Here is a 429-nt window from a genome sequence, read left to right as displayed (position 1 = left end):
CACCCCACCCCCGCGCCGTCCCGCTTCCCGAACCAATTTGCCCATCTTCACCGAGCTGCGCCCCCTTAATTTCCCGATGCCGGCCCCCTGCCTCATACAGAGATCCAACCCTTTATTTTCTGGGCCAAGCCAAACCCACCTGTGTAGAAAAGACACCTTTAGGTCACCTGCCATCCTCAGTTTTTCTCAAGCTAGTGTGTTCCTAGAGCTCAGCAATATAAAACCATAGGGTATTTCAGAAATCCAGTATCACAGGGTGATCCTTTGGGACTTTCCGTCTTCCACATGAAAGAAACGAGGGCTCCGATTCCCTTTATTTCCCCTAAATGGTTATTCTTTCTTTTTTTCTTTTTTTTTTTTTAAAAAAAAGCAGATGGAGCACTTTATTTCCAACCTCAGATTATCACACCATCTCACCGGAATCGATGA

This window comes from Marmota marmota, unplaced genomic scaffold (assembly GCF_001458135.2).
Source record: "Marmota marmota marmota unplaced genomic scaffold, marMar, whole genome shotgun sequence".
Taxonomy (NCBI): domain Eukaryota; kingdom Metazoa; phylum Chordata; class Mammalia; order Rodentia; family Sciuridae; genus Marmota; species Marmota marmota.
Note: the sequence above shows the minus strand (reverse complement) of the source record.